Raw genomic sequence first — 20,481 nt, 5'->3', positions numbered from 1 at the left:
TCATCTCTCTACAACTGATTGCCACCTGCTCATGACTCCCCATTTCCTCCAAAGGGGGGGCATTACTTACACTTTGTCTCTTTGAAATGACTCAGTCTTTTCTGGTTTAAAACTTAATCTGTTTGGATAATTAGTTACTCATTCAGTTCAGTATTCCAACCTAGTCCGTTCAGTAACTCCATCACAACTGCTCTTAACTCAAGACTTTTCTGTTCTGTCTCTATGTTTTCTACTCCCTTGATCCCTTTTCCTGCCCTTTTAATTTGCACTTCAGCATCGCCCCATTTTCAACCCAACCCCTGTTTTTACATTACCTTGTCCTCCTTTTCAGGGCTATGTACTTTTGTAGGAAGTAACTCCCTTATACAAAAAAATGTTTGGCTATTGCATTCTTAGAGTAATTATTGTGATGTATGTCATTGTGAGGCTGTATCATTTAGAAGAACACAAGAAAATATTGTTAATTAAATTTTTCTGATGAAAAGTATATCTTAGAGCTAAAATACATGAGAGGGTGACAGGACACTCTATTCCAGATGAATGAGAAAGAGGGGCTAATTGTGTAGCTCTGTGGTAGAATGCATGCTTAGCATGTGCAAAGTCCTGGAGGTGATGAGAAGAAGGAAGGAAGGAAATACAAATTTTGATATGGTGTCTTCGGGTTTTTATTGCTGTGAAGAGACACCATGACCATGATAATTCTTATAAAGAAAACGTTTAATTGGAGTGACTCGCTTATAGTTTCAGAGGTTCAGTCCATTATCATCATGGTGGGAAGCATGGCAACATGCAGGTAAGCATGGCACTGTAGAGGTAGTTGAGAGTCCTACATCTTGCAGGCAACAGGAAGTCGATTGAGACACTAGGCGGTGTCCTTAGCATAGGAAACCTTAAAGCTCATCCCCATGGTGACACATTTCTTCCAACAAGGCCATACCCACTCCAACAAAGTCATACCTCCCAATAGTGTCACTCCCTATGAGATAATGGGGGCCAATTACATTCAAATGACCACAGATGGGGTCTTGCTATATTGTACTGGCTAGCCTGGAACTTGTTATGAGTCTCAGACTAGTTTTGAACTTGCCACAATCTTCCTGCCTCTGTCTCTGGAGTGCTGGGATTAAAGGCTTGCACATCTGGCTAGAAAGATAAATCTTTTTCCAAATTTCCTTTAATATAGGAAGTAGAGCAAAGTGAAACATGTTGACAATTCCATGGCTATCAGCCATAATGGCATGCCATCACAGGGAAGGTGAGAAGCATCCTAATACAATTATTTTTCATTCTAGTGTAGGATGCTTTTGAACAATTTATTTATAAAGCCAATGAAAGGCCCTGTATATCTAAGATGACAGTAGATAGAACAATAGGGAAGATGCTTGAGGTTTGCGTACAAAGACAAATTAAACTAACCTGTCAGAACCTGTTATTTCCATGCTGCAGCGGCTGGCTTCATTACTCTGTAAAATGCCTCCCATTTGCTTCTAGATCTCTTGTTGTTCTGGAGAGTTGATTAAAAAAGGAACAAACATATTGTGCCCTTAAAAAATTATTGAAAGGAATAGATTGTTTTTCTAAGCCAACTACTACAAAGCATGTATGTTTTATTGCTGCCTGTCTGTATAGTCCATTAAGACATCCAAAACCCTGTCCTCAAGTGGGGCAGTAGCTGCTAAATGATAGGAGAGTGGAAAAAGTGGCTTCCCAGCATACCCACATAGCACTGGGGCTCTCTCTGTTTTCTTTCTAAAACACTCTGCTTCTACTAAATAGATGCCTGTTGTCAACTAAAACCAGAGAGGCCATGAAAGGTGAAGGAAGAAAACCTATATTTAGGAGCTGGAAAGATGGCTCTGGAGTTAAAAGCCCTTGCTATTCTTGCGGAGAACCTGTTTTGTTCCCAGCACCAAAGTAGTGACTCACAAGCATCTGTGACTCTAGTTCCATGGGGTTTGCCCTCTTCTAACCTCTGTGGGCACCGAGGTGCACATGCTATGCATGCAAAATACATACATAAAAAGATTTAAACACACAAAAACCCATATCTATAAAAATTCAACAAATTTCATGAATTTTGAAGCAGAAATGTTTATTGCACTCAACAGCATATGCAGTCATTTAGGGGCCATCTATTTAAAGATGGAAAGAAAGCCCCACCCACCCAGGATGTGTCTCATTGACTTAATCAAATACTGGATAAGTTTCTTTACCATTTCTCAGAAGCAAACACTTGAAACTGACATTCTGACCACTATCCTTACCTAGAAAAAATGTTTAAATGTTGTTCTGAGTGCCCTGAAACTTGAAGGCCTGCTTGTCACTATAATAATGTTGACTATCTACACTTCAAGCCTGGACTATTGTGGGTACCTATGTATAATGGTTTGAATGAGAATGTCCCTCATAGGCTCATTTATTTGAATGCTTGGTCTCCAGTTGGTGGAACTGTTTGTGAAGATTTAGGAGATGTGGCTTTGTTAGAGGAGGTGTGTTGCTAGATGTGAGCTTTGAGGTTTCAAAAGGCCATACCATTCTCAGTTAGTTTTCTCTCTCTCTCTCTCTCTCTCTCTCTCTCTCTCTCTCTCTCTCTCTCTCTCTCTCTCTCCTCTCTCCTCTCTCCCTCTCTCCTTCTCTCCCTCTCTACCTTTCTCCCTCTCTCTGCCTCCAATTTGCAGATCAGGATACAAGCCCTTAGCTACTGGTGGTCCAGCAATATGCCTGCCTGCCACCATGCTTCCCACTGTGGTGATCATGAACTCTAACCCTTTGGAACCCTGAGCCCCAACAAACATTTTCTTTTGTAAGTTGCCTCACTCATGGTCTTCACAGCAATAGAAGAGTAACTAAGACATTATCCCACAATATGGTTTGTGGTAGAGCTGAGTTTTGTATTCTTTTCTACAACTTGCTAGCTCTGTGAACCTGGGCAACTGATTTTGCCTCAATTTTATCACAGTTATAAAAATGACTAGAGTCTATTTGTTGTTATGAGCAAGTATTTAGATAACAGTGTAAAGTCATTAGTGATTATCATTTAAAAATATTTCAGTCTATTAGTTGTATCAGTAAAGAGTAGCAATGAGTTCTCCCTTTTCCCAATATGAATATGTAGTTGCTTGATAAGCTGCGGAATTTAAGGCAACTTTGGAATTGATTAGGATAAACTTGAGTTCTCTGAAGATGGATCGGATAATCTGTTCTCTGTGAAAAGGCAGCCCCAGGTCCTTTTCTCTAAAAACAAATATCCTTGCAACTTTTTTTTGTTCCTGAAACCTACATCAATTTCGAACCTGGAGTTTGTGTATGGGGCTGGGGTGGTAACTGAAAACCCTTTATGTTTCACCATTTCACTGTGAAATATATTGTCTTTATTCCCTTTTCTCCAAAGAATTTAATCTCATCAAATCCTTAAAATTCAATCCTCAAAAGACTGTGAAGAATGACTTTAGTTGCATGAAGAATTCTTTGCCTTTTTCCCTATGGCCTCTTTTTGAGATAGAAGTTCCTCTGTTTTGCCCTGCTTCTGCCCCATACTGAGGTCCTAAACCTGTTCCTTCAATTTACTTTTCTCAAGCATCTCAAGCCCAGTCCCATTTCCAACTAGTCTTCCCAGAAACCTCCTTTAAAACTGCTTCTAGAATTTTATTTAACATCCCTTACCCTCACCTCAGACAAACTGTTCGCTGCTCTCCTCACTTGTTCAAATGGACAGAAATTTAGGAGAAAGTCCTTCATGTGGAGACTACTCAAGCGATCTCCACTAAGAAAATGGTGGGTCACATCTGCAGTTCAAGAGGCATCAGATGTTGGCACACCCCTGTAAGCCTGGAATGACAAAGATTTGTAGCCAGGATTAGAAAAAAAACTTTAAAATGGAAAGAATTCTCCCATTATTTGATGCCTGAGATAATATGCTCAGAACAATGCATTCTAGAGGCTGGGTGTGTAGCTTAATTGTAGAGTCTGTGATAACCATTTACAAGGATCTGTGTTCAATCCCAGCACCAAACAAACAAACCACATTTTAACTGTGAATAGGGACAAGGTTGGAACTGAATCTATAGATAGAAGCCCTAGGGAAGTAGGTTCCCAGGGTCGGGGGTGGGGGAGGGCTGGAGAATGGAGTGTGTCAATGAGGATCAACTGCTGACTTTTCTCCTTTGCACGGTGTCCATCTGGCCCCAAGTTGTTGATTTGTGAGCATGAATGCTTCCTGCTTTGTACTGTTACTTTATCCCTGGCAATGAAGGGCAAGGGGAAGAACAAGGGACAGCTGTTTAACATCCCGCTCTAGCTGCTTTGCTGAGAACAGAGTGGAAAGAGGAATGCATTCATGTTTATTGAGCACCTGCTATCTGCCACTTACCAGGAATGTCCACATCACATCAGTATTAGTCCATAGGCGGGGTGTGTGTGAGAGAAAGAATCAGCCTGCTGGGAAAGAAGGGAGAATGCCAAAAGCCATACAGCAAGCTCGCTTAGCCATCTTGCGCTCATCATTATTATCTGCTTTTCAACAGATGTGGAAGCTGAGAATTAGGCTGAAAGGCTCCCCCAAGATCCCACAGCTAGTTGATGGTAGAGCTGGCTGAGTTTGGGTTCTCTTCTTTTAGTGAGAAATCACACAGCCTTCTTGTAGCAGGACGGCATGCAAAGAGCCATGTCTGATTTCACTTGGGCATTTCTGTTAGTGGGTATCAGGTGTTAAACTGCAGGTACGTGTATTTCCAGAGGAACCCAATTAGAAAAGGAAGCACAATGGGATAGAATGCACAGTTCCTTCTTGGAAGCTGCCTATACAGGCAAAGAAGCAAAAGAATAAAAGGTGGAAAGAAAAAGAGAGAAAGCAGGCATATATATTTTTAGAGAGCTCAAAAGATAAAAATGATAGTCTCCCTTGGAATTTATCTTAATGAACAAGACTCAATCAATGGGAAGCAACAGATAGGATAATTTAAAGTTCAACTTTCCTTCTTCTGTTTCTTTGTATAAAAGAGAACCAACTTTTTGATCTTTATTTTTCCTCAGCTGTAATATTCTGCTGCATAAAGAAGATTGAACACCGAGTACCACATTAATATGTTATTGGCATCTTTCTTTTTTCATATCCTACATGTTGATTGTAAAGCCATCCAGAGAGACTGATAGCTGTAATATATCACAGTTTCTCAACCTCAAATTAATTTCATAACCAGTACAGTAGAGCCAGTTACTCTGTGCTTCAAGAAGTATCTCAAAGGAGGTAATATTCTTTTTCTTTGAAACCCCATTCTAGCTATTTTATTTATTGGATAACCTATCTAGACTGGACTTTTTTCTGCCTCATTACCCAAGGCAGTAATTACCATTACCCCTGGAGGATCCCCAGCCTACATCAGATGCCTCTATGTATGTGAGCCCATGGTGAACTGAACAAGTAGAGCAACACACACACAAAGCAGCCCCCTTCACTTAGGCTTAGTGGTGCACTCCTGTAACCCTAGCTACTTGGAAGGCTGAGGCATGAGGATTGCCTGCCTGAACCATGTAGTGAGTTCAAGGTTAGCTGAGGAATTTAGTGATAGCCGGTCTTTAAACTAAAAGGTGAGAGGAGAATGGAGTTGGAAGAAAGCTCTGTGGTTCTGTTCGCCTAGCATGTGTAAAGCTCTAGGTTAAATCCTCAGTATTGAAAAATATAGTTTCTTAGTCACAGTAGCTGTGTTTGAAGTACTCAGCAGCTACACACAGGTAGTGACTATTATATTGGTGACTATCATATTGAAGAATGCGGACGAAGAACATTACCATCATTGAAGATAGTTATCTTTGACAGCTCTTCTCTTGACTCCAACTGTGTCTGATCTTGAAAGAAGAGTAGAATAGTGATTAGTTTCTGGGAGAAAGGAGACAGAGTTTACAGAATCTCATTGTTCATTGTTACTGTTTTTATATGGTATATTGTTCTATGAAAGGAGCATCTTTGAATATGTAGTTTTCTACAGAGTATTCTCAGTTGTCAGAAAGAATGTAGGGCACCTGAGAAAGTTGTCTACTTTGCAAATCATGTGAATAAAATAAAATGAGATAGAGGATACGGAGCACAGAAAGTTCAATGGGTATGAAAACATAATTAAAAATTTTCCCTTATCTAAGTTCAAAAAAAGTTTCTCCAGTATCTTAATTGTTCATTTTTTAAAAAAAAAATGTTTACTATAACTATGAAATTAATTCATCATTAAAAATAATCATCATGTAAAGTTCATATCTTTGGTTACTATTTACCTTACTTATTTATTCAACAAACACTTTTAAGTACTTGGGATGTTTATCAGGCATTCTTCTAGGCCTTTGCTGGGCGTCAACAACTAACAGATGCCCACGAAGCAGAAGCTTTCACCCTAGGAGGTGGAGATAGGAAACTAGCAAGAAACATCATAAAGCAGTAAACATATGAAATATGTGGGGATGTCTCATGACAGTACGGGATAACTGCTAGAGCTGGACAAGGCACGTTCCCTTGGTGCTTTTGACAGAGGAGTATTTTATAGGTGTAAAATGTAAAATCCAGGTTGGCCAGAGTTCGTGAATACCTAGACACATATCATACCATGTGGTGGTAAGGCTGTGCCAAGTGGACTACTGTCATACACTCTTCATGAAACTTTCTTTTTCTTTCGTGTGTTTGTGTGTGTGTGTGTGTGTGTCTGTGTGTGTCTATATGCATGTGTATGTGTGTGCAGGTGCAGGTGGAGGCCAGAGAAAAGCTTTCGGTGTCATTCCTCAGGAACCACCCACCTTAAGTTTTGAGACAGGGTCTTTCACTGATCTGGAATTCACCAATTAGGCTAGACCATCTGACCACTGAATCCTGAGTATCTATCATCCTAACACTGGGACTGAAAGTGTACACCATAAACATGGATAGCTTTTTACATGGGTTCCCAAGGATTCAAGTCGGACCCCTGTGCTAGTAAGGTAAGCACTTTGCTGACTGAGCCATAACCCCAATCCAGGACTTCCTGTTTTGGTGGCAATAGGCTGTTATCTATTCTTTTTGGTCATACAATTTCTACTTTCAGGCTTATGGCTCACACGGGACATACTGGATTATTTTATACTAACAAAGAACTTCAAAAAATTTTACTAGTTTATAACCAAAAGGTTGTTTATTGTTCACTTTGTATGTATACAAGTTCACCAAAAGTCTTGTTCATGGAGCTGCTCATAAATAGCTCAGCACTTAAAATTTGCCTATGCTATCTTATGTTCCATTCCTAATAAACCTGGAGGAGTACTAGCCCTAATCCCCTCTATTCTCAAGTAAGAGCTAGGCCCAACAGTTCTGGAGACTGAGGCAGGAATATCATGAGTTTGAGGTGAGCTTGAGCTGCACAGTACGATCCCATATCAAGCTGGGCAGTGATGCCACACACCTTTAGTCCCAACACTTCGGAGGCAAAGATGAGGATCTCTGTAAATTCCAAGCTAGCCTGATCTATAGAGTGAACTCCAGGAGAATTAGAGCTACATAGTGAAATCCTATATGAAAACAACAAAACAACAAAATTTGTCCCAAATCAATACAAGAAAATAAAATGATAATGCTCATCAGTATGAACAAATGTTGGATAAAAATATGTAACATATTCAACAAACAATGGCATAATTCATAGCAACAGGCTATATAGCCTCTCATAATATAGGAAAATCTCATAAATAAAACGTTGAATGAAAGAAACCACATATAAAAAATTATATATAGCACACAGAATTCTAAAGTGGCCTTCCAAGACTCCATGAGCGCAGTATGGATGTACCTTGTTTTGGTTGTTCAAGGAAGCAGGAAAAAGTTTAAAGATGCAATATAAGCTTCACATCAGTTGCCTGAACAAAACGAGATTATATTCTGGTAATTCAAATTAATCTCATGGAATTTTAAAATGAAATGATCAAAACTTAAGTAGACACTTGTATGGAAATGTCAAAGAATACAAACATTTAGAAAGAAATTTATTTTAAAATAGTTATGTGATATATATATATATATATATATATATAGAGAGAGAGAGAGAGAGAGAGAGAGAGAGTAATTTTGCCATTTATTAAAGATGAAAACAAATTTTCACTCAGAAAAAGAGCAGAACATATTCTTGGGCTGCTGACATGGAAAAAATTGACATATTGGCCTGAAATTGGAAGAGGTCTTGAAACAAGGAGTGTTGGTGACCTCTAGTTGCTCACACTGACCTCAGTACTATAACTGCAATGAAATGAATTCTGCTAAAAACCAGTGGGATTGGACGAGGACCTCAACCCCTAAATGATACCATAGTCCTTTTTGACCCCTTTATTTAAGCCCTGTAAGGCCTTGGAAAAAGAATCCAGCCACATTAGCCTTGGATTTTGACATACAGAAACTGAGACAATTGATTTCTGTTGTTTTAAGCTACAGAGTCTGTGGTAATTTGTTACTCAGCAATATAAAACAATTGCACTGTGATTTGATTTATAGAAAGCACAAGACAGATAAAACTAATCTATGATGATATGGATTACTGTAGTTGGATTTTTCTTTGGGCTGCCAGCTCTCAAATAATGACATGGAGACTTATTATTAATTATGAAAGCTCTGCTTTAGCTTACTTAGGCTTATCTTACTAGCTCTTATAACTTAAATTAACCCATTTATTTTAATCTATGTTCTGTTGTGTGGCTTGTTCTGTCATCTCTCTCTACTGACCAGGCTGCTTCGTCCAGAAGGTTGGTGACTCTGCCTTCTTCTTCCCAGAGTTCTCTCTCTGCCTGGAAGTCCCACCTATACCTTCTGCCTAGCTCTTGGCTGTTCAGCTTTTTCTTGCACTAATCACAGGAATACATTTTCACACACAGTGCAAATATCCCACAACAGATTGCAATGACAACGTTTGTTGATGTTAAGGCTGATTAGTCATGTATGTTCACTTTATGAAAATAAATCACCATATACTTATCCTGTGTTCACCTTCCTTTATGTATATTACATTTCAATAAAATATTCAAAGCATACATATGAAACATATATTTTGCTTTAAAACAACTACAGGTAGGCTAGATTGTGTAATTTTTTGCCAGTGAATTTATTTTATTTTAAAACTTTCCCAAAATACACTTGCAAAATCACCCACATACTGGCCTTAAGGATAGCCTTTACAAGAGATTTTATAAATTTATTTTTGCTTAAGATATTTATTAAAGCGCACAGATTTAAAAGATGATAGAAAAGAAAATATTAAGTCAGTCTTCAAAAAGGGTTAATCCGTATTGTGTTTTCAGTTATGAATTATTTGAATCATTAATAACATGGAGCTGGAGATATAGCTCGGTTATTAGAGTGCTTGTTTAACATGCATGAAATCCTGGGTTCAATCCTTAACCTGCATAAACTAGGCAGAGTGGCATACACTTGATATAATGAGACCCTGTCTCAAAAATAATTAAGTAGATAAAAAAATATAAAACTGGAAACATCAAAAAATCATAAAGATAGAAAAGATTGTAAAGCTTATGTGGAGTTGCAATGACTTACTTAGGCCCAAAATGCTGGTATAGACATTCACCTGGGACTGTGATTTGAAGAAAATCCTAGACACCTCTTTTACCTTGTTCATTAGGTGGCTACCTCTTCTTTGCCAAATCCTGTAACAGATCCTTTACATGCATTGTCTCTAATTTCTCACATATATTTTGCAAGGTGGCTGATAGGTATCATCCACATTGTTCAGGGAAGAAATGGAGGCACTGTTAGCTGAGGCTTCAGGCTACCAGCGAGTAAGTAGCAGGAGTGAGATCCAAAGCTTGGTTTGACTCCCCAGTGTGCACTTGCTACTACAGCTGCCTGCTCCCCAGGTGGGCTGATTTGGGTGGTCTAAATGATTCATTAAATTTGAACCAAGGTTTGGGAAGGGGATCCTCTAAGTCTCAAACTGTTAGATGGAAATAATTGTTCTTTGGATTGTTTTCTTTCCCCATACACACTTTAGGGCACTGTCAGGCATGGTTGAGAATCTAGGTGAGTGGGACTAACATAAAAAGCAAGAAGCTGTTTCCTAGAATAGGTTCAGTAGATAGTTCTTACATTTTCTCAGAGTGGCTGCCCAGTTGTCCAATCTCCTTCTGAGGACTTGGCTGAGCCTCACTTCACAATAAAGGCTTTATTATCTGAATTTCAGTTTGCTCTCAATATGATGCTCCTGCAGAGATTATATTAATAACCTTGATGCAAACACTGGAGACATGGAAAGTGTAACCCAATCTCTGCTCAGGAGATTCCAATCCTCAAGACAGAAGGGCCAAGCCATCCATCCAATTGCAAAAGACTCACAATGGAGGCAGCTGACTCTAGCCTGGACTTGACTTGGAATTCATTGAATACCCAGGAGTTAGTCAGACACCTGACCTGGGGTCCACTTTCCAAAGCACTCAGGTTACTGAGATTAAAAAGCAGCCTGCGGCACTGACCAACAGCCCAGCAGGACCTGTGTGTGCGTGTGCGTGCGGGGCGGGGGGGGGGGGGGGGCACAGAAAAAAGACTTACTCAGAGCACCTAATTTAGAGTTCTGATATTCTTTTACATAGTGCTCTGTTAATATTCCTGAGAGAGCTCTGCCTTGCCACTCCAGTTTCAGGGTATGAGTGCAATTCAGCCTGAGTCCCCCACCCTCATGGTTTTGGTGGGTTTTGTTATTGTTGTTGCTGTTTTATCTTAGATTGCTTGTTATAGACTTGTAATAACGCACAAAAGATAGAAAACAAACAGATGTCTGTATAATTTTTATAATGTGTACATCTCCTTGATCATTGAATGAACTCTTCTATGTCAGTGATCGAGTGATCGATGAAATTTGTGTGGAATAAAAATGATTTTCTGTTGCCATCCAACTTGAAAATATCTTTGCTTAGGATGTTGTGGTATAAACCTCTAATATGGATGATAAATCATATGTAGCTATATCCTCAGACTTGAGTCAACAGAGAAAATTGTCTGACCCGCTTGCTGGACTTGCAAGTGCCCTGGCAAATTATGGTTGTTAGCTTGCTATTGCTACAGCATCTTAGCCTCTCAACTGCCCTGAGATTTCGCCTTTGATAAGAGAGCTAGAAGCTGTCCATTTGGTAATTCATCATCTGACTCTCTTCCACAAGACTCTGTAACAACAAGTGCCTGTTTCCACTTTTACTTGCTACCAAACCTCTGGTAGGACCAGGAACTGTGGGAAGGATTGGGGAGAAGTACAAAACATCTTTTATGTTATTGAAACAGTGTCTATCATGGTCCCTCTTCTCTCTTCAAAAAGCAGCATGTAGAGTTGTTCTACAAAGAAATCAGCTATTTGTTCTCCAGCTGGTATGGAGGTTTTGACATGGACTGCACTAAAAGTTTTTACAACATAATGATCTCAGAAGTTTAAGGATTGCCTCATCAGATTGAGGGTAGGATTTGGAGCTGGAGAGAGTGGGGATAGTTTTGTACAACGTCATGAACAAAGAAGGGGCTGAGTACATTGAGGAAAACAAGGAAAAGAAAAGAAAGACAATGAACACAGTTCCCAGGGCATGAACATATCCCGAAGATCCTTGCATATCAATGTTTATTGCAGCACTATTCACAACAGCTAAGTTATAGAATGAGCTTAGGTGGCCAGAAACAGAGGGTGGGATATAGAAACTATAGATTATAAACAGAATGAAATTTTATTCAGCCACAAAGAAGAATGAAATCATGCCATTCACAGGAAAATGGATGCAACTGAAAATAATCCTATTTAGAGAATCAGGTTAGGCTCAGAAAGACAAACGTCACATTGTTTCTCACTCGTAGTTCCTAGATTTTATATTGTTATATGAAACCATGTATGTATATACAACATGGAAGTGAATTGGAAATGGTCTAGGAGGAAGAAGGGTATTCATTAATAGAAGGTGGGAGGGAGGAGAAAAGGGATGATGGGGAGTGTGAGGGAGAATATGCTCAACATACAACATATACATGTAAGAAACCTTGAACAAATGAACCCGAAGTCAACTTCTGCCATCAGAAGTTCCTCTTTCTGCAACTGAGACAGAAGGGGTATGGGTGGGCTACTAGCTTTTCCTGGCACTCTTCCAGAGTATGCCGGCCTCTTAGCATTCATGTGCTAGCCTCGGGTTCTTTGCTATTTGTCGTAATTATTTACATTGAGAGTAAGTTCTCTGCGTTTGTGTCCTGTCTGTTGAAGATGTTTGGGTGCACAATATGAGACTACGAAAAGGGAAACATCTATCATCACCCTCTCACCCTGAGTTTCTGAGAGTACTTCCTGAAATTGACCTCTGTGGCTAGAGAGAAACAAGGGGGCAGTTAGCAGTGGTATTTCCACATAAGGTAGGGCTACTGGATAAATTCTTCCAGCCCTCATAGACCTAATTTCCTCATACATGTAATGAGACAGAAACAGCTGCCTTGAAGGATTATAAAAGTCCAGTCATTATCTGTGAAAGTATCTGGTGAACAGTGCAGCTCTAGACCAAATATTATTGTTATTGGGCACTTCAAGGAATTTTTTTTAAAACAAAGAATCCAAGGCCTACACTTCTAGAAGGTTATTACTGAGTACAACGGACAATGTTCGCTTATGGCACGTCTCAGAATAAGTGTCGCATAGTGTGCATGTTGCAAAGCTATATATGTATTGCATTGTTCCATGTAACAGTGTCTCAATCTCTGATTCTTCCTGTGAAAATTCAGGCTCTGGAATCTCAATTTCCTTCAGTGTCTTTTTTTTTTTTTTTTTTTTTTTTTTTTTTCGAGACAGGGTTTCTCTGTGTAGCTTTGCGCCTTTCCTGGAACTCACTTGGTAGCCCAGGCTGGTCTCGAACTCACAGAGATCCACCGGCCTCTGCCTCCCGAGTGCTGGGATTAAAGGCGTGTGCCACCACCGCCCGGCTCTTCAGTGCCTTTTAAAAAGGAATGATAGGCTAGTGAATACACTGTAGTGAGCTGTGGACTGGGCGTTTACTAGAATACTGAGCACTTCCTTCTCCATTACCTTTAGATCATGTTCCTGCAGGCAAGCCTGTGCCCTTGTGCACATGTACCCCTCGCCACAATTCCTCTGTGTAGCTCTTCTGCCTAAGGTGTGGATTATCGAAGTCTCTGGATTTTATTATTTGTAAAAATAATGTCTCATAGACTCCACCTCCTTCCCAGACACCCTGGATCAGGGTGAAGATCATAAGGGCAATAGTTACTACAGGTTGTGCAACTAGGGAGATCTGGATTCCAGAACTAGTTAGTTCTAGCTGCATGGTTATAACAATAAATCTCAATGTCCTCATTTGCAATGAACTCATTAGATCATTAGGAATATTGAGATCGTACATGTATGGTGTTTAGTACTATATCCAAAATATAAGAGATGTTTATCCCAGGAGATGCTGGCATCATTTACTAAGCATTCTGGTGCTAACCAACAGGACATGTCACCAGGGCATGCCATCCCTGATCCCCACAGATCACTGGGATTGGCACACTTGCCAACATGTCCAATCCTTCCCTCACCCACACCTGGCTGTATTTCTAATCCCTCCTTGAGCCCTTCCAGCCATATTCTGTCTCTTTTCAATGAAGGTCTAGATATTATCTTCCCCCTCAGCTAAATTTTCTATAAGATGATAGCCATTAATGGAACATTCTTCAGTGCAGAAGACGAATTTCAAAGTGCCTTTTACCAGGCTCATTTCCCCCCTCTGCTCTAATGTTCCAGTTCTCTGCAATTTAATGCTATTTAGTGAAATGTGGATTTTGAAAATATGGATAAAACAAGTAAGTCCCTTTCCAGGCTATTCAATAAAGTCCAGTTCAGGGCTTTAGGAGACTCTGGCTTGGTTCTCTCTTATTAAAATTAATTTTCATTTAGTCTGTAACATGCATAATTTCCCAAATTTTTTCCCTGACTTATGCTCATAAGACATCCCCTCCCTAGCTCATCTGGGTGTTAAAGGATCCCTTTTCTGTGTATAACTTAGCCCTTGAGGCTTATGTCCTCCATTTTGCCCTGTGATACAATTTTTAACTTTTTATTTTATTATCCAAAATGAGACCTCCTGTGGTGACCAGTCAGTAATGGATGAAGAGTGAATGCATCCCTTTCTTGTTAAGATACCAGAATGCGAAGCAAATGGGAGACCCTGGGCCAGGCAAAGCCACTTACTTTTATTATCACTCCCAAGTCAGTCGGAGGTCCATTCGCAGTACTATTTTCCCCAAGTCTTTCGATTTGATTTTACCATGTCAGTCAGTAGAGCCCCAAACTTCTATTTCAGGTTTCTATTTTATTCATGTGACCTGGGAAAGTTTTGACAGGCTTTCTCTGTGTAGTCTTGGCTGTCCTGGAACTCGCTCTGTAGACCAGGCTGGCCTTGAACTCACAAAGATCTGCCTGCCTCTGCCTCCAGAGTGCTAGGATTAAAAGCATGCATCACCATGGCCTGTCCTCAAAAAGTTTGCTCCTCATTGAAATTCTTGTTCTGCTTTAAAAATATTTATTTATTGTTATTAATTATTTTATGGCTGTTTGGCCTGCTTGTATGCAAATGTACCATGTGTGTACAGTGGCCACAGAAGCCACAAAAGGGTGTCAGATGTCCTGGACCTGAAGTTACAGGCAGTTGTGATGTGAGTGCTGGGAATTGAACCTGGCTCCTCTGCAAGAGCAACTGATCCATCTTCCCAGCTCCTTGTTCTGCTTTTTAAAAAGATTTTAAAACTTAGTTTTATTTTATGTGCATGTTTTGGTAGCATGTGTGTATACGCACCTTGTATATGCAGTGCCCATGGAGGCCAGAAGAAGCCATTGGAAACCCTGGAACTAGAGTTAGAGACCATTGTGAACTGCTATGTGAATGCTGTGAACTGAACTCAGATCCTCTGCAAGAGCAGTAAGTGTTCTTAACCATGGAGCCATCTTTCTAGGCCCTTCATTCTGCCTTTTTTGACTCAGCTTCTAGCTAGAGGGTTGGTCATCTTTGGTAGTGTCCAGAAAGGCAGATCCAGAAAAGGTTTGACCTCCCATTAGTTAGCAACGATTACACTACACTACACACATACACACACACACACACACACACACACACACACACACACACACACACACACACACATTTCCTCTTGAGAGAGACTGTTAGGATCTAATGCCACCTTACTATTTTATCAAGGGGAACAATTGAATCCCAGAGATAACAGAGATACCAAGTGACTCACCCTCGGTCACGCAGTGAGCTAACGCCGTTGTTGTGGCCTCTATCATGATGTACTATCTACTTTGCCACTGTGGACTAACCAGCCCAGGGATTAGCTGATGGGTGGGCTTGCTCAGTTCTGGTTCATGCAAGCTGAGTGCAAAACTGACCTTGTTTTTTCAATCCCAACTGCCATGGTTTGACCAGCTGCTCAAATTGAAACCCCTCTGGCTAACTCAGTTATTACTCTTGGAAATGAGTAGAGCTGAAAACTAGTGACAAGCGTTGGGAGGAGGCTGGCCTTGTCAGCACTCCCCTTCACTTGCATAGAACTCTGGTCTCTTCCACCGAGTTCCACAAGTCTCTCCTCTGCTGGCTCTGAGAGTATCCCACCAGAGGGAGTGTTCAGTAGGTTTAAGCACCTTACTCCTCCTTCTGTTTTGTTGGTATCTTTGGGAAGTTATCATGAATTTGTGCCCTACTCCTTCATGTGGCTGACTAGATCCACCAAGGGACATCAGCAGAGTGATAGAGAGCTGTGGGAGGAAGGTGAGACAATACTAGAAATAAATAGTATGAGGACAAAGCCACTTGAGCTGCTGTTAGGTCCATGCCAGCTACCCATCATTAGTATGTTAGTATTAGAAAAAAGATATCAGATCAGAGATGTTCAGACTCAAAATTGATAGAGAGGCCGGGCAGTGGTGGCGCACACGCCTTTAATCCCAGCACTGGGGAGACGGGCAGTTGGATCTCTGTGAGTTCGAGGCCAGCCTGGGCTACAGAGTGAGTTCCAAGAAATGCGCCAAAGCAACGCAGAGAAACCCTGTCTCGAAAAACAAACAAACAACAAACAAAAATTGGTAGAGAAAGGTCTGCTTGTCCAGGAACCCAAAGTGTTCTCAGCAGATTAGTTAATTCACGTGAGAACCCAGTGAGGTACTCAGAGAGCACCAATTGAACTCCAGAGCAATGTTCTCTCCAGAGTTTTGCTGTATTCTCTTTAAGGAGGCTTACTTGAGATTGGAATCATACTTACTGTGCCCATAAAACAACTCACTATTTTCTGCACAGAAACTGGGATGCAGAGAAGTGAGCTGACTGCCTAGGAGCTGAGGCTATGGTTGCTGCAGGTTGGCATGCTGTAGGTCTAAAAGCCCAGCAGGAGCTAACTTCTATTCCTTCTCAGCAAGTAGGGGAAACTTCCCTGTTCCTGAAATGCTTCCACAGTCATCAATCTGTACGTTCATACTGATGAGGTTACTGTGCACCCCATCCGCTGCTTATTTTTACTTTCACAACACACACTCCTTTAGTATGCACAGCACCCCAACATTATCCTCCTCTTTTAATTTCTTGAGCCCCAGGTTTTGTCAGGCTAGAAATCAAAGCTCTGTGTTTTGTGAGGGAAAACAGGACTGTGGAGAGGGATATGTGTAACACACCCAACCTGTTTGTAATATTAAAGCTTGAGCTTCAGCATAGCGTTTCCTTAAGCACCGCTGTTCATTCAGTTTGGAGAGACACATAAACACAGAAATGAATTGGCTCTACCATTTGCATGACTTCAGTCTTTGTGACAAAAATTGCCTATTATTGAGAATATGAGCATTTTCAAAAAATTATAGACAGCTGGAAAAACGGGGTTGAAGTGAATACTCAGGATGAGGGCGAACATATTGTTCTATGCTTTATAGTAAATGTGCCACACTCTCCCTAATATTGTTTCCACTATTTCTATTCTAATTTGAACAGGGTATCCTGCTGTCGCTAGTGTGTTAGAGGCCCAGAACAAATGTAGCCGCTGAGATACTGTGTTTCTCTAATGCCATAGAATGCTGGAGAATTTCATTTTGAGGACCAGGAATCCAACTTTCTTCCACTGTCTGTGGCATTTTGGCTTTTGAAGCAGACAAAGAAGTAAACCTTGGTCTTGGCATTATCAGATCAGGAAAGTGCTCTTTGAATTGCATTAACCTTGCTGTCTTATACACAGGGGACAAAAGAAGCCAGCAAGAAAGCAGCTTCCCTGGCCTACTAGACTTCTTTGCATCCTAGTTAAGGTGTGGTGGGAAAGTAGGGCAGGGAGAAAGAGGCATCAAGATTAACACATGAAAGAAGTCAGAAGGACCTTAACCCCCCCCCCCCCCCCCCCCCCCCGGCTGCCCCCTTCTCCACCGCGTCTGTCTGTAACCAAGCAGAGCATCCCTGGGAAATTCATGCAATCTGCAAGTGTGGGAGAAAGCAGAGCCACCTAGAAAGAGATTTTTGAGCCTGGGATTTGTCCCAGCTCTCTAGCCCACTCCCATTCTCAAGAGTGCCATTGTCTTTCTTAATGGACTGTCACTATTTCTATCACTATCCACGTGTCCCTGGTTCACTTCTTTGTTCTGTGACAAAAGAACCTGGCCATCTCAGTGGGTGCCCTCCGGATTCAGATTCATGCCTTTAACAAAGGACTCTGGCCAGTCCTCTCAGCCTCCAACACCCAGACGCAGGGCTCCCAGTGCTCTGCTTACTATACAAGCCAGGCTGACCTTTGTGCTCTCTGAATCATCAACCTTTTGTTGAAAACCACTGAAGGACAGTCTGTGCAAATACTGAAAACCTCACCACATTGTGGAGTCAACCAGAGGCCCTGTTCAGACTGCAGTGTCCTCCTTACCTTCCAAGTACCAAATCCTAAATGTTTCTACCTACTGCAACTCAAGTTGCTCCTGGGAGATGGATAACCTTGCAATTCAGCTTGTTCCTTTGCTCTTTTCCTCCCATCTCAGTATCTCCCAGAAGCCGCACTCGTGTGTCCAACCTGCAGTAAGTGGGCAGCCTGCTGAGAATAGCTATCTATGAATGTGGTCCAAGAAAAAAAAAATGATCAACTTGCTTAAACCATTATGAGCTAGGTGTGGGGACTCAGGCCTTTAATCCCACCACTCAAGAGTCAGAGGCAGGAGGATCTCTGTGAGTTCAAGGTCAGCCTTGTCTACATAGGAAGTTCTAAGCCAGCCATCTAGGGTTACATAGTGAGAATGTATTTCAAAATAATAAACATAAGATTTTTTTGTTATTAAATATTTTAGTGTGTGTGTGTGTGTGTGTGTGTGTGTGTGTGTGTGTGTGTGTGTGTGCATGCATGCGCTGTTGTGTTCCTGTGGAGGTCAGATGACAACTTGCAATAGTTGGGTCTTTCCTTTCACCACGTGGGTCCCAGGGATTGAACTCAGATAGCCAGGCTTGGAAGCAAGTGTTTTTTACCTGCTGAGCTACCTGGCTAGTCTACATGATTCATTTTGTCTCACAATCATGAAGAGGGGGGGGCATCAAGGAAGGGCTTGTAAATGAAAATATCCTTCACTGAGCTGTGTATGTGTTCACATTGGTGTGTTGGCCAAGCACTGTATCTCAATAAGTGCAGTTTACTTCCTTTGGCTCTGTAGAGATAAACCTGACTCGAGATTCCTCTGATATTCATTATGAATGTGCTTGCCTGTTTGTGCATGTGTGTTTACACTTGGGCCCAGGTTTCTTTTTTACACTTTGAGAAAATCCTAATTTTCCCTGGTGCTGCTCACCACCTCCCTCTACTCTCCACCCAAAGTAATTTCCTTTCCCATATTCCAATCCCATTAATCCTTCTTCAACAAAAATTCCATAATTAGTAGCTGAGGGATTGAATGTGCGAACCACCAGTTTCAGAAGGTATTTTTCTTAGGGACCACTGAACGCCATTATAATGGTGATATAATGACAGGGAGAACCTTATATGGCACCATGAGGACAGCTACCTACTGTGTCAGCCAAAGAGGCCACTGTGTGGGTGGCCATGAAAATGATAATCCCTGTAGCTTCAGGGCTTACATCCTTACCTGCCCCCAGCGGGGAGTAGGTCCTATTCCACAGACTTAGCAGACCCAGGGAAGCTTTGGTGGGAGTCTGAGGTCTTCTTTGTGTATTGCAGCATCCAGTTCCTTTGCACAACTTTGCTCCTGGAGTTCAGGGCCAGGGATGCAGGAATGCCATGAATGCAGAATTCCCAAGAGGTGTACTATTCTTGACACCTGCAGCAGCTACACAAAGAATCCCTTAATGTCCCAGGAGGTTCCCCAGGGTGTGGGTGAATCTAGACGGGACTGGGGATTCTGAGAAGGGCAGGGGCCCCTTCCTTCTTTAACTAGCCTCAGACTCATTTGGTACACCTCGGCAAGAGTTGCAGGTAAACAACATCTGGTATTTGGAGTTGCCCAAAGGTTTCTACATTTTAGCTTCACACTAGCCTGCTTGGTTAAAGTGGACGCATTGTTATTAGACTTGTGTGACAGAAAAGAAAACTGAGCCTCAGGAAGGGCAAGTTATTACGCCCCAGTTTCTGTAAGGAACTGAAAAGATTCCAAGGACTCCTGGATCAGTGCTCTGCATGCTGCTTCACCATACAGCAAGGGAGATAATGTTCTGGAGGTGAACATCCCTACACTGGCACTCAGCTTACAGCATCCTCTTCCAGTGGCCCCAATGCCAATGGTACTACTACTTTGAAACATTGCTGTTAACCCACACTACTTTTGCATCAGTTGGGCTGGGAGTGCATGTTCAGTGCTCTCCAGTGTCTTCATGCACTGCAGTTTCCCCTATTAATTAGATAGGAAATGTCCGGGTCCCAAGTTGTCGGGGGCCTTGTTCTGAAGGAATATCCATTTTTAAATTCTTGCAAACCCTGGTCTCCCAGCTGAAAAGAGCCTATTGGACAACTGGGCTTGATAATAATCACATACATATTTATTGAGAGACATGTTCTAATTATGAAAAAATGGTTGGATAGTTTCTGGATTTCTGAAAATAAATCCCAGTGCTGAGCTGTGTGACCTTGGGTATATATCTAATTCTCTCTGGGCTTCAGTTTCCTCATATAGCACGGCATCTTGAATAAGATGGTCTCTCTCTGATGTGGTGCGTAGTTATAGATTCATTCATTCAATAAACAGTAGTGAGTGAAATCTTTCTGCAGCGGGGTGGGGGCTTGGTGCAGGGGATTCAGCAGTGGGGAGGAATAAGGGCGAGTGTGCTTTGAAAATGCTCAAAATCCCCCATGTAAGGTTTTTTTAGTCATGCTTTATTTCCATGCTGACTTACCTTTTCAGAAAATACCCCCTCTTCCGTTGCAGAATGGAAATTGGCAAAGAGAGAGGGAAAAGGTCCAATTTGCGCCTTTGCTATTTTAAGGGAGGTTGAAATTACGAGCCAAAGTGG

At 41.4% G+C, this 20,481-nt stretch overlaps 1 long non-coding RNA gene across 1 annotated transcript; it reads right to left on the bottom strand.

Annotated features, from left to right (window-relative positions):
- Window positions 1–458: 458 nt before the first annotated feature.
- On the bottom strand, window positions 459–20,477 carry LOC128111191 (uncharacterized). The gene is made up of 5 exons (XR_008218524.1): window positions 20,365–20,477; window positions 19,104–19,304; window positions 5,788–5,844; window positions 3,670–3,828; window positions 459–1,504 (listed from the first exon to the last, which is right to left on the bottom strand). It is a non-coding gene; the product is annotated as an uncharacterized LOC128111191 (long non-coding RNA).
- Window positions 20,478–20,481: the final 4 nt, after the last annotated feature.

The sequence above is a fragment of the Peromyscus californicus genome, unplaced genomic scaffold (assembly GCF_007827085.1).
Source record: "Peromyscus californicus insignis strain IS unplaced genomic scaffold, ASM782708v3 Scaffold_10__1_contigs__length_136768540, whole genome shotgun sequence".
NCBI classification, from domain to species: domain Eukaryota; kingdom Metazoa; phylum Chordata; class Mammalia; order Rodentia; family Cricetidae; genus Peromyscus; species Peromyscus californicus.
This window is presented reverse-complemented; position numbering and strand designations above follow the sequence as displayed.